The sequence below is a fragment of the Cherax quadricarinatus genome, chromosome 15 (assembly GCF_038502225.1).
Source record: "Cherax quadricarinatus isolate ZL_2023a chromosome 15, ASM3850222v1, whole genome shotgun sequence".
NCBI lineage: Eukaryota > Metazoa > Arthropoda > Malacostraca > Decapoda > Parastacidae > Cherax > Cherax quadricarinatus.
The window spans coordinates 34,932,138-34,946,891 of record NC_091306.1 but is presented as its reverse complement, the minus strand read 5'-3'; the positions used below and the strand labels follow the sequence as shown (position 1 = coordinate 34,946,891).

Genomic DNA, 14,754 nt, shown 5'->3' with positions numbered 1-14,754 from the left:
ACCTCAAGAAGTAAGTGAGTCTTGGCATAGTAAGACACCTTGTGAGTATAGATATACATATAGATATATATATATATATATATATATATATATATATATATATATATTTTTCAACAAGTCGGCCGTCTCCCACCGAGGCAGGGTGACCCAAAAAAGAAAGAAAATCCCCAAAAAGAAAATACTTTCATCATCATTCAACACTTTCACCACACTTGCATATTATCACTGTTTTTGCAGAGGTGCTCAGAATACAACAGTTTAGAAGCATACACATAAAAAGATACACAACATATTCCTCCAAACTGCCAATATCCCAATACGTATATATATTTTATTATTATTTTTTTTATTATCACACTGGCCGATTCCCACCAAGGCAGGGTGGCCTGAAAAAGAAAAACTTTCACCATCATTCACTCCATCACTGTCTTGCCAGAAGGGTGCTTTACACTACAGTTTTTAAACTGCAACATTAACACCCATCCCTATCCACCCTGTCATACGCCTTTTCCAAATCCATAAATGCCACAAAGACCTCTTTAGCCTTATGTAAATACTGTTCACTTATATGTTTCACTGTAAACACCTGGTCCACACACCCCCTACCTTTCCTAAAGCCTCCTTGCTCATCTGCTATCCTATTCTCCATCTTACTCTTAATTCTTTCAATAATAACTCTACCATACACTTTACCAGGTATACTCAGCAGACTTATCCCCCTATAATTTTTGCACTCTCTTTTATCCCCTTTGCCTTTATACAAAGGAACTATGCATGCTCTCTGCCAATCCCTAGGTACCTTACCCTCTTCCATACATTTATTAAATAATTGCACCAACCACTCCAAAACTATATCTCCACCTGCTTTTAACATTTCTATCTTTATCCCATCAATCCCTGCTGCCTTACCCCCTTTCATTTTACCTACTGCCTCACGAACTTCCCCCACACTCACAACTGGCTCTTCCTCACTCCTACAAGATGTTATTCCTCCTTGTCCTATACACGAAATCACAGCTTCCCTATCTTCATCAACATTTAACAATTCCTCAAAATATTCCCTCCATCTTCCCAATACCTCTAACTCTCCATTTAATAACTCTCCTCTCCTATTTTTAACTGACAAATCCATTTGTTCTCTAGGCTTTCTTAACTTGTTAATCTCACTCCAAAACTTTTTCTTATTTTCAACAAAATTTGTTGATAACATCTCACCCACTCTCTCATTTGCTCTCTTTTTACATTGCTTCACCACTCTCTTAACCTCTCTCTTTTTCTCCATATACTCTTCCCTCCTTGCATCACTTCTACTTTGTAAAAACTTCTCATATGCTAACTTTTTCTCCCTTACTACTCTCTTTACATCATCATTCCACCAATCGCTCCTCTTCCCTCCAGCACCCACTTTCCTGTAACCACAAACTTCTGCTGAACACTCTAACACTACATTTTTAAACCTACCCCATACCTCTTCGACCCCATTGCCTATGCTCTCATTAGCCCATCTATCCTCCAATAGCTGTTTATATCTTACCCTAACTGCCTCCTCTTTTAGTTTATAAACCTTCACCTCTCTCTTCCCTGATACTTCTATTCTCCTTGTATCCCATCTACCTTTTACTCTCAGTGTAGCTACAACTAGAAAGTGATCTGATATATCTGTGGCCCTTCTATAAACATGTACATCCTGAAGTCTACTCAACAGTCTTTTATCTACCAATACATAATCCAACAAACTACTGTCATTTCGCCCTACATCATATCCTGTATACTTATTTATCCTCTTTTTCTTAAAATATGTATTACCTATAACTAAACCCCTTTCTATACAAAGTTCAATCAAAGGGCTCTCATTATCATTTACACCTGGCACCCCAAACTTACCTACCACACCCTCTCTAAAAGTTTCTCCTACTTTAGCATTCAGGTCCCCTACCACAATTACTCTCTCGCTTGGTTCAAAGGCTCCTATACATTCACTTAACATCTCCCAAAATCTCTCTCTCTCCTCTGCATTCCTCTCTTCTCCAGGTGCATACACGCTTATTATGACCCACTTGTCGCATCCAACCTTTACTTTAATCCACATAATTCTTGAATTTACACATTCATATTCTCTTTTCTCCTTCCATAACTGATCCTTCAACATTACTGCTACCCCTTCCTTTGCTCTAACTCTCTCAGATACTCCAGATTTAATCCCATTTATTTCCCCCCACTGAAACTCCCCTACCCCCTTCAGCTTTGTTTCACTTAGGGCCAGGACATCCAACTTCTTTTCATTCATAACATCAGCAATCATCTGTTTCTTGTCATCTGCACTACATCCACACACATTTAAGCATCCCAGTTTTATAAAGTTTTTCTTCTCTTTTTTAGTAAATGTCTACAGGAGAAGGGGTTACTAGCCCATTGCTCCCGGCATTTTAGTCGCCTCATATGACACGCATGGCTTACGGAGGAAAGATTCTTTTCCACTTCCCCATGGACAATAGAAGAAATAAAGAAGAACAAGAGCTATTTAGAAAAAGGAGAAAAATCTAGATGTATGTATATATATATATGCATGTGCGTGTCTGTCAAATGTGACCAAAGTGTAAGTAGGAGTAGCAAGATATCCCTGTTATCTAGCGTGTTTATGAGACAGAAAAAGAAAACAGCAATCCTACCATCATGCAAAACAGTTACAGGTTTCTGTTTCACAGTCATCTGGCAGGACGGTAGTACTTCCCTGGGTGGTTGCATGTCTACCAACCTACTACCTACCTCTATATATATATATATATATATATATATCGGCTGTTTCCCACTAAGACAGGGTGGCCCAAAAAAGAAAAGCTTTCATCATCAATCACTCCATCACTGTTTTGCCAGGGGCATGCTTACACTACAGTTTATAAAACTGCAAAATTAACACCCCTCCTTCAGAGTGCAGACACTGTACTTCCCATCTCAAGGACTCAACTCCAGCCTGCCGGTTTCCCTGAATCCTTTCATAAATGTTACTTTGCTCACACCCCAACAGCATGTCAAGTATTAAAAACCATTTGTCTCCATACACTCCTATCAAATGCACTCATGCATGCTTGCTGGAAGTCCAAGCCCCTCGCACACAAAACCTCCTTTACCCCCTCCCTCCAACCTTTCCTAGGCTGACCCTTACCCCACCTTCTCTCCACTACAGATTTATACACTCTCAAAATCATTCTATTTTGTTCCATCCTCTCTATGAGCCCAAACCATCTCAATAACCCCTCCTCAGCCCTCTGGACAAGTTTTGGTAATCCCACACCTCCTCCTAATCCTCCAAACTACTGATTCTCTGCATTATATTCACACCACACATTGCCCTCAAACATGACATCTCCACTGCCTCCAGCCTTCTCCTTGTTGCAACATTCACAACCCATGCCTTACACCCATACAAGAGTGTTGGTACAACTATACTCTCATACATTCCTCTCTTTGTTTTCATGGATAAAGTTCTTTGTCTCCACAGACTCCTCAGTGCACCACTCATCTTATTCCCCTCATCAATTCTGTGATTCACCTCATCTTTCATAGTAGACCCATCTGCTGACATGTCCAATCCCAAATATCTGAATACATTCACCTCCTCCATACTCTCTCCCTCCAATCTGATATCCAATCTTTCATCACCTAATCTTTTTGTTATCCTCATAGCCTTACTCTTTCCTGTATTCACTTTTAATTTTCTTCTTTTGTATACCTTACCAAATTCATCCACCAACCTCTGCAATTTCTCTTCAGAATCTCCCAAGAGCACAGTGTCATCAGCAAAGAGCAACTGTGACAACTCCCACTTTATGTGTGATTCTTTATCTTTTAACTCCACACCTCTTGCCAAGACCCTCGCATTTACTTCTCTTACAACCCCATCTATAAATATATTAAACAACCACGGTGACATCACACATCCTTGTCTAAGGCCTACTTTTACTGGGAAATAATCTCCCTCTTTCCTACATACTCTAACTTGAGCCTCACTATCCTCGTAAAAACTCTTCACTGCTTTCAGTAACCTACCTCCTACACCATACACCTGCAACATCTGCCACATTGCCCCCCTATCCACCCTGTCATACGCCTTTTCCAAATCCATAAATGCCACAAAAACCTCTTTAGCCTTATCAAAATACTGTTCACTTATATGTTTCACCCCCGGATTTCGAAGTCGTCGGATTTTGTAATACTCTGAAATAGTAATGTTTTTTCATCAAAATACTGGCTCGGTGATCGTCATTTACCTTGGTAATAATCATTCATCCCGAACGCATCCAAGCGGTCTGACACACCATTTACAGTCAGTGTGTCATTGTTTATCAGCCAGTGAGCATGATTCGTTTTAGTGCTTGCAGCTGCTAAATAAGCCACTATAGGCAAAAAGAAAGCTCCTAGTGCCATCTCTTTGGTAAAGAAGGCAATAAACATGATAGAATCAAGAAAGAACACACCAGCCAGGGTACTTCCCCACACACACCAGCCAGGGCAATTCCCCACACATCAGCGAGGGTACTTCCCCACACAACAGACAGGGTACTTCCCCCACACACACACGATTTGATTTGAGTGGGACTTGCACATGAGTGAACAAAATTATCAAAGCTTGTTGCTTGGGAAGCACTGAAAATTGGGTTGGGCAAATACAATTGTTAGTGGGATGGTTTGTGAAGGACTTGACTAGTATGGGCCAACAGGCCTGCTGCAGTGTTCCTGCTTTCTTATGTTCTTATGTATACCAGCTAAGGAAATTGCTTCAGAGGAGGAGAAAGAGAGAGGGAAGAAGGTGCCTTCTTCCAAAATTAAGGACATTTGTGCAAAGTGGAGTGAGGTGCAAACATTTGTGGAGGAACATCACCCAAACCCTCTCCCTTCCTCCCATCTTCCATGCACCAACAAGAGTCTTCAATAATGGTAAGTGTGATATTATTGCTTTATACAGATTTCTCATTCTTTTCTGTATGTAAATCTATATTTAATCTATAAAAAATAATTTTTGTTAATACTTTTGGGTGTCTGGAATGGATTTATTGGATTTACATTACTCCTTATGGGAAAAAAGAATTTGGAAGTCATCAGATTCGGGTTTAGTCACTCTCTCTAGAACAGATTAATTATCATAACCATGGGTCCACTGTATGTATGTATGTATGTATGTATGTATGTATGTATGTATGTATGTATGTATGTATGTATGTATATTTTTTATTTATTTTTATTTTATTATCACACTGGCCGATTCCCACCAAGGCAGGGTGGCCCGAAAAAGAAAAACTTTCACCATCATTCGCTCTATCACTGTCTTGCCAGAAGGGTGCTTTACACTACAGTTTTTAAACTGCAACATTAACACCCCTCCTTCAGAGTGCAGGCACTGTACTTCCCATCTCCAGGACTCAAGTCCGGCCTGCCGGTTTCCCTGAATCCCTTCATAAATGTTATTTTGCTCACACTCCAACAGCACGTCAAGTATTAAAAACCATTTGTCTCCATTCACTCCTATCAAACACGCTCACGCATGCCTGCTGGAAGTCCAAGCCCCTCGCACACAAAACCTCCTTTACCCCCTCCCTCCAACCCTTCCTAGGCCGACCCCTACCCCGCCTTCCTTCCACTACAGACTGATACACTCTTGAAGTCATTCTGTTTCGCTCCATTCTCTCTACATGTCCGAACCACCTCAACAACCCTTCCTCAGCCCTCTGGACAACAGTTTTGGTAATCCCGCACCTCCTCCTAACTTCCAAACTACGAATTCTCTGCATTATATTCACACCACACATTGCCCTCAGACATGACATCTCCACTGCCTCCAGCCTTCTCCTCGCTGCAACATTCATCACCCACGCTTCACACCCATATAAGAGCGTTGGTAAAACTATACTCTCATACATTCCCCTCTTTGCCTCCAAGGACAAAGTTCTTTGTCTCCACAGACTCCTAAGTGCACCACTCACTCTTTTTCCCTCATCAATTCTATGATTCACCTCATCTTTCATAGACCCATCCGCTGACACGTCCACTCCCAAATATCTGAATACGTTCACCTCCTCCATACTCTCTCCCTCCAATCTGATATTCAATCTTTCATTACCTAATCTTTTTGTTATCCTCATAACCTTACTCTTTCCTGTATTCACCTTTAATTTTCTTCTTTTGCACACCCTACCAAATTCATCCACCAATCTCTGCAGCTTCTCTTCAGAATCTCCCAAGAGCACAATGTCATCAGCAAAGAGCAGCTGTGACAACTCCCACTTTGTGTGTGATTCTTTATCTTTTAACTCCACGCCTCTTGCCAAGACCCTCGCATTTACTTCTCTTACAACCCCATCTATAAATATATTAAACAACCACGGTGACATCACACATCCTTGTCTAATATTATATATATATATATATATATATATATATATATATATATATATATATATATATATATATATATATATATATATATATATATATATATATTTATTTATTTTTTTTATTATCACACCTTTTTGTTATCCTCATAACCTTACTCTTTCCTGTATTCACCTTTAATTTTCTTCTTTTGCACACCCTACCAAATTCATCCACCAATCTCTGCAACTTCTCTTCAGAATCTCCCAAGAGCACAGTGTCATCAGCAAAGAGCAGCTGTGACAACTCCCACTTTCTGTGTGATTCTTTATCTTTTAACTCCACGCCTCTTGCCAAGACCCTCGCATTTACTTCTCTTACAACCCCATCTATAAATATATTAAACAACCACGGTGACATCACACATCCTTGTCTAAGGCCTACTTTTACTGGGAAAAAATTTCCCTCTTTCCTACATACTCTAACTTGAGCCTCACTATCCTCGTAAAAACTCTTCACTGCTTTCAGTAACCTACCTCCTACACCATACACTTGCAACATCTGCCACATTGCCCCCCTATCCACCCTGTCATACGCCTTTTCCAAATCCATAAATGCCACAAAGACCTCTTTAGCCTTATCTAAATACTGTTCACTTATATGTTTCACTGTAAACACCTGGTCCACACACCCCCTACCTTTCCTAAAGCCTCCTTGTTCATCTGCTATCCTATTCTCCGTCTTACTCTTAATTCTTTCAATTATAACTCTACCATACACTTTACCAGGTACACTCAACAGACTTATCCCCCTATAATTTTTGCACTCTCTTTTATCCCCTTTGCCTTTATACAAAGGAACTATGCATGCTCTCTGCCAATCCCTAGGTACCTTACCCTCTTCCATACATTTATTAAATAATTGCACCAACCACTCCAAAACTATATCCCCACCTGCTTTAAACATTTCTATCTTTATCCCATCAATCCCGGCTGCCTTACCCCCTTTCATTTTACCTACTGCCTCACGAACTTCCCCCACACTCACAACTGGCTCTTCCTCACTCCTACAAGATGTTATTCCTCCTTGCCCTATACACGAAATCACAGCTTCCCTATCTTCATCAACATTTAACAATTCCTCAAAATATTCCTTCCATCTTCCCAATACCTCTAACTCTCCATTTAATAACTCTCCTCTCCTATTTTTAACTGACAAATCCATTTGTTCTCTAGGCTTTCTTAACTTGTTAATCTCACTCCAAAACTTTTTCTTATTTTCAACAAAATTTGTTGATAACATCTCACCCACTCTCTCATTTGCTCTCTGTTTACATTGCTTCACCACTCTCTTAACTTCTCTCTTTTTCTCCATATACTCTTCCCTCCTTGCATCACTTCTACTTTGTAAAAACTTCTCATATGCTAACTTTTTCTCCCTTACTACTCTCTTTACATCATCATTCCACCAATCGCTCCTCTTCCCTCCTGCACCCACTTTCCTGTAACCACAAACTTCTGCTGAACACTCTAACACTACATTTTTAAACCTACCCCATACCTCTTCGACCCCATTGCCTATGCTCTCATTAGCCCATCTATCCTCCAATAGCTGTTTATATCTTACCCTAACTGCCTCCTCTTTTAGTTTATAAACCTTCACCTCTCTCTTCCCTGATGCTTCTATTCTCCTTGTATCCCATCTACCTTTTACTCTCAGTGTAGCTACAACTAGAAAGTGATCTGATATATCTGTGGCCCCTCTATAAACATGTACATCCTGAAGTCTACTCAACAGTCTTTTATCTACCAATACATAATCCAACAAACTACTGTCATTTCGCCCTACATCATATCGTGTATACTTATTTATCCTCTTTTTCTTAAAATATGTATTACCTATAACTAAACCCCTTTCTATACAAAGTTCAATCAAAGGGCTCCCATTATCATTTACACCTGGCACCCCAAACTTACCTACCACACCCTCTCTAAAAGTTTCTCCTACTTTAGCATTCAAGTCCCCTACCACAATTACTCTCTCACTTGGTTCAAAGGCTCCTATACATTCACTTAACATCTCCCAAAATCTCTCTCTCTCCTCTGCATTCCTCTCTTCTCCAGGTGCATACACACTTATTATGACCCACTTCTCGCATCCAACCTTTACTTTAATCCACATAATTCTTGAATTTACACATTCATATTCTCTTTTCTCCTTCCATAACTGATCATTTAACATTACTGCTACCCCTTCCTTTGCTCTAACTCTCTCAGATACTCCAGATTTAATCCCATTTATTTCCCCCCACTGAAACTCTCCTACCCCCTTCAGCTTTGTTTCGCTTAGGGCCAGGACATCCAACTTCTTTTCATTCATAACATCAGCAATCATCTGTTTCTTGTCATCCGCACTACATCCACGCACATTTAAGCAACCCAGTTTTATAAAGTTTTTCTTCTTCTCTTTTTTAGTAATTGTATACAGGAGAAGGGGTTACTAGCCCATTGCTCCCGGCATTTTAGTCGCCTCATACGACACGCATGGCTTACGGAGGAAAGATTCTTTTCCACTTCCCCATGGACAATAGAAGAAATAAAAAAGAACAAGAGCTATTTAGAAAAAGGGGAAAAACCTAGATGTATGTATATATATATATGCATGTGCGTGTCTGTGAAGTGTGACCAAAGTGTAAGTAGGAGTAGCAAGATATCCCTGTTATCTTAGCGTGTTTATGAGACAGAAAAAGAAACCAGCAATCCTACCATCATGCAAAACAGTTACAGGTTTTTGTTTCACAGTCATCTGGCAGGACGGTAGTACTTCCCTGGGTGGTTGCTGTCTACCAACCTACTACCTTTATTTATATATATATATATATATATATATATATATATATATATATATATATATATATATATATATATATATATTCTTTCTTTCAACACACCGGCCGTATCCCACCGAGGCGGGGTGGCCCAAAAGGAAAAACGAAAGTTTCTCCTTTTACATTTAGTAATATATACAGGAGAAGAGGTTACTAGCCCCTTGCTCCCGGCATTTTAGTTGCCTCTTACAACACGCATGGCTTACGGAGGAAGAATTCTGTTCCACTTCCCCATGGAGATAAGAGGAAATAAACAAGAATAAGAACTAGAAAGAAAATAGAAGAAAACCCAGAGGGGTGTGTATATATGTGCTTGTACATGTATGTGTAGTGTGACCTAAGTGTAAGTAGAAGTAGCAAGACGTACCTGAAATCTTGCATGTTCATGAGACAGAAAAAAGGACACCAGCAATCCTACCATCATGCAAAACAGTTACAGGTTTTTGTTTCACAGTCATCTGGCAGGACGGTAGTACTTCCCTGGGTGGTTGCTGTCTACCAACCTACTACCTTTATTTATATATATATATATATATATATATATATATATATATATATATATATATATATATATATATATATATATATATATATATATATATATATATATGCAAAACAACCACTCTGAAAGAATAGAGAAATTCCAAGCGCTTTCGTGACTACTCACATTATCAAGGAACTATAGTTCCTTGATAATGTGAGTAGTCACGAAAGCGCTTGGAATTTCTCTATTCTTTCAGAGTGGTTGTTTTGCATATTCTGAAATCACCTGTTTACTGTGATCTTATTGACGTGTCGGCGGATGGATTTATGAAGGATGAGGTTAATCATAGAATTGATGAGGGAAAAAAGGTGAGTGGTGCGTTGAGGTATATGTGGAGTCAAAAAAGTTATCTATGGAGGCAAAGAAGGGAATGTATGAAAGTATAGTAGTACCAACACTCTTATATGGATGTGAAGCTTAAGTGGTAAATGTAGCAGCGAGGAGACGGTTGGAGGCAATGGAGATGTCCTGTCTAAGGGCAATGTGTGGTGTAAATATTATGCAGAAAATTCGGAGTGTGGAAATTAGGAGAAGGTGTGGAGTCAATAAAAGCATTAGTCAAGAGGGCAGAAGAGGGGTTGTTGAGGTGGTTTGGTCATTTAGAGAGAATGGATCAAAGTAGAATGACATGGAAAGCATATAAATCTATAGGGGAAGGAAAGAGGGGTAGGGGTCGTCCTCGAAAGGGTTGGAAAGAGGGGGTAAAGGAGGTTTTGTGGGCAAGGGGCTTGGACTTCCAGCAAGCGTGCATGAGCGTGTTAGATAGGAGTGAATGGAGACGAATGATACTTGGGACCTGACGATCTGTTGGAGTGTGAGCAGGGTAATATTTAGTGAAGGGATTCAGGGAAACCGGTTATTTTCTTATAGTCGGACTTGAGTCCTGGAAATGGGAAGTACAATGCCTGCACTTTAAAGGAGGGGTTTGGGATATTGGCAGTTTGGAGGGATATGTTGTGTATCTTTATACGTATATGCTTCTAAACTGTTGTATTCTGAGCACCTCTGCAAAAGCAGTGATAATGTGTGAGTGTGGTGAAAGTGTTGAATGATGATGAAAGTATTTTCTTTTTGGGGATTTTCTTTCTTTTTTTGGGTCACCCTCCCTCGGTGGGAGAAGACCAAATTGTTTAAAAAAAAAAATATATATATATATATATATATATATATATATATATACATATATATATATACATATATATATATATATATATACATATATATACATATATATATATATATATATATATATATATATATATATATATATATATATATATATATATATATATATATATATTGACACAGTTACTTTTTGCTGATGATACTGTGCTTATGGGAGATTCTAAAGAAAAATTGCAAAGGTTAGTGGATGAGTTTGGGAATGTGTGTAAAGGTAGAAAGTTGAAAGTGAACATAGAAAAGAGTAATGTGATGAGGGTGTCAAATGATTTAGATAAAGAAAAATTGGATATCAAATTGGGGAGGAGGAGTATGGAAGAAGTGAATGTTTTCAGATACTTGGGAGTTGACGTGTCGGCGGATGGATTTATGAAGGATGAGGTTAATCATAGAATTGATGAGGTAAAAAAGGTGAGTGGTGCGTTGAGGTATATGTGGAGTCAAAAAACGTTATCTATGGAGGCAAAGAAGGGAATGTATGAAAGTATAGTAGTACCAACACTCTTATATGGGTGTGAAGCTTGGGTGGTAAATGCAGCAGCGAGGAGACGGTTGGAGGCAGTGGAGATGTCCTGTTTAAGGGCAATGTGTGGTGTAAATATTATGCAGAAAATTCGGAGTGTGGAAATTAGGAGAAGGTGTGGAGTTAATAAAAGTATTAGTCAGATATATATATATATATATATATATATATATATATATATATATATATATATATATATATATATATATATATATATATATATATATACATATATATAAGAATATACACACATACAAATACAGTATGTTACATAAGTTATCTATTCAGTATTTGCCCCAATACCAATATATTTCATTTATTTTTTATTTTATTTATATTAGGTAGTAGGTTGGTAGATAGCAAGCACCCAAGGAGGTGTGTAAGGTACTACTCTCCTGCCAAGTGAGTGTGAAATGAAAACCTGTGTGTGTTTTACACAATACAAGGATTGTTGATGTCTTTCCTTTCTGTATCACAAGCACATACAATGACAGGTACAGTACATCTTGATACTACTACTATTTACACCTAGTTCATAGTGCATGTGTGGAAGCGCATGTACATGTACCTGAATGGGAAGATGTACTCATCTGAGTTTCCTTCTAATTTCTTAGTATAGTTCTTGCCCTTGAAGAGTTTCCTTTCATCTCCATGTAAAAATGGAGCAGAATGCTTCCTCCACAAACAATGTGTGTCATAAATGCCAACTAAAATACTGGGAGGAAAGGGCTAGTAACCCCTTCTCCTGTATAAATTACTAATATAAAGAAAAAATGAAGACGTCAGGCTGTTTGAATGTGTTTGGGTGTGGCACACATAAAAAGAAAGAATTAGTTGTTAATATTATGAATGAAAAGAAGCTGAATGTGCTCAGCAAAACAAAGCTAAAGGAAGTAAGAGAGTTTCAGAATGAATGAAAGTGCATCAAGCAGCTGGAATTGATGGGATCAAGAGAGAAAAATTAAACTCAGGAAGGGATGTGGTTTTGGAGTGGTTTGTGTATTTGTTCAATATATGGGTGAAAGATTATAGGTTACCTAGGGATTGGCAGAGAGCATGAGAACCTGTATAGTTCCTTTGTAAAAGAGAAAAGAGGATAAAAGAGAGTGCATACCAAGTAAAGTATATAGTACAGTTGTTATTGAAAGAACTGAGGGCAATACAGAAAGTAGGATTGTGGAGGAACAAAGAAGGGTAAGGGATGTGTATACCAAGTGAGGTACATAATTCAACAGTACCTGAATAATACAGTAATACTAATATTATCCAAAACACTAATGCATTTGGAAATATAAACACAAATGCAGTATGATGTGATCCTTTATTGACAACGTTTCACCCACACAGTGGGCTTTTTCAAGTCACACACGGATCTACCTGGGGTTGGAAGGTACGAGAGTATTTATAGGCATGTTCAGAATGTTGAGGTCAGGTGGAGAATGCTGCATCTGATGATCTACCGGGTGGGGTTATAGAGTCTTGGGTAGCTTGGCAGGGGTATTGGACAAGTTGTGAGTAGACCTTCTGCAGTGTTCTATGTTCTTATGTGGGATAGCGATGAAGAAGTTTCTTGGCGAGTGGTTCAGCTATGTTATAGAAGCCATTGTTCTGGTTAAAATTGTTGGTTGTAGAGATGAGCGATGATTCCAGGATTCTTCTGTATTGAGTGTTGTCTTCTGTGGCTATAAGTCTTGAGTTTCTGTAGTTAATTAAATGGTTGTGTGAATTGCGATGTTGTACACAGGCATTCCTTGTATCGTCAGTCCTGCTTGCATATTGGTGTTCTGAAATACGTGTTTGGAGGTCTCTTGATGTTTCGCCCACATATAATTTGTTGCAGTCATTACAAGGGATTATGTATACCCCTGCAGAGGATGGAGGCTTGTCCTGTCTACTACTGGTGATGTCCTTGATGGTCGTGGTTGTGGAGGTAGATACTTGGAATGATGTTTTCGCAAAGATGTTGGAAACATTTTTGGCAATGGAGTTGGTTGGGAGGACTATGTATCTCTTCTCGGCAGTGTCTTCTCTGGGTGTGTTGAAGATGTTTAATGCCCGCCGTCTGCAGTCTCTGATGAAGTGACGAGGATAGTGGAGTTTAGAAAATACTTGTTCAATTATAGTGCATTCTTCCTCAAGGAACTCATTGCTGCAGATTCTGAGTGCACGTAGGAAGAAGCCTATAATTACACCACGTTTAGTTGTGTGACTTGAAAAAGCCCACTGTGTGGGTGAAACGTTGTCAATAAAGGATCACATTATACTGCATTTGTGTTTATATTTCCATTGTGTCGGTATTTTATACCATTTATTTCCACTAATGCATTTGGTAAAAAACTAACCGAAAAAAATAGTTATGATTCAGCTTTAAAAAAATCATAATTATTAAATGTATATTTCTTGGCCAATCTCTGCCAAACAATGCTGAGCTCTCTATACAATCCTAGTGAAAATACACACAGTAGTAATGTACAGTATTTGGTAAAATAAACTGATAAATATATATTCATTTAAAATAAATTCTGTATGAATATTTGCAATGCTCATGATTGCAATCTAATTTCACAAGTACTCCAATTATTTGGTTGCAACGCCCCAGTGTAAAACCTGCAAAACATTATAAGTTGGGCCCTACTGTATAAGGCTTCACTGTTAGTTTTTGCCTGTCTGATGATGTTTGTTTGGTCAAAGGTACTTAGAGAATCTTTTGGCTTTTTTCATTGTGCTTATTCTGCATACAGCATATGCATATTCAAACCAGAATTTTTTCTGCTGCATCCTGTAGCCTTGTTGGTAAGGTTAACTTGGGTAGGGAATAGTGTCATTACTGCTCAATCCTTTTACAGAGTAAAGTACACTTATGTAACAAAAGCTTCTTTCTATTTACCACATAATAAACATTTTTGAAGCAGCTGAGAAAAAATGGTTTGAGCCTTCTGATATTTTCTTAAGACTCTACCTTCTCCCCATATTAAAGTGAGGGATGCAGTAGATGGTCTCATCTAGTGGCCAGTGGATGTAACATCTTCACCCTCACAATCCTATAATCTTACCCACATGATTGATAAATCCCTTATAATGTATTTGTGTTTTCTACTACAAATAAAATAATATATAAATACTAAACATACAGATAAATGATGTTTTATATAGAATATACAGGAAATAAATAGAGACATTAGCAGCATATTTATGTTCATAAGAGAAGCTGTCTATCATATTATTTTTGTTTGTTTTAACTATACTTGATAT

At 38.4% G+C, this 14,754-nt stretch overlaps 1 protein-coding gene across 13 annotated transcripts in view; it reads right to left on the bottom strand.

Moving 5' to 3' along the window:
• Positions 1 to 14,754, bottom strand: part of LOC128692052 (Na[+]-driven anion exchanger 1) — a 369,866-nt gene that overhangs the window by 281,922 nt on the left and 73,190 nt on the right. The window lies entirely within an intron of this gene.